The sequence below is a fragment of the Tupaia chinensis genome, unplaced genomic scaffold (assembly GCF_000334495.1).
Source record: "Tupaia chinensis unplaced genomic scaffold, TupChi_1.0 Scaffold142100_1, whole genome shotgun sequence".
In the NCBI taxonomy this organism is placed as follows: domain Eukaryota; kingdom Metazoa; phylum Chordata; class Mammalia; order Scandentia; family Tupaiidae; genus Tupaia; species Tupaia belangeri.
Genome location: NW_006201951.1, coordinates 1,359,370 through 1,359,606, shown reverse-complemented (window position 1 = coordinate 1,359,606; position 237 = coordinate 1,359,370). Strand labels below are relative to the sequence as shown.

Below are 237 nucleotides of genomic sequence, written 5' to 3'. Positions count from 1 at the left end.
TCCCTGCCGATGGCCTGGCAGGCTGCGGGCCGGGCTGCGAGCTCACCTGCTCTCTTCACAAAGGTCTTTGCAGAGTGCCGCATGGTAAGGTGTTCACGCACACTCGAGTGCTGCTGCTTAACAAGCCTCGCTGTGCTACAGGTGTCTTATAGAACCTTATAGACCTCGGCTCTCTGTGTGTCGCTGAAGTCCCAGCTTTGGTTCTGGCACTCCCGCCAGGCTCCATCTCGGGACATG

General features: G+C 58.6%; 1 protein-coding gene across 1 annotated transcript in view; it reads left to right on the top strand.

Moving 5' to 3' along the window:
* The window catches only part of UBAC1 (UBA domain containing 1), a gene marked incomplete at its 5' end in the record, with an annotated part of 31,464 nt that overhangs the window by 1,735 nt on the left and 29,492 nt on the right, over positions 1-237 (top strand).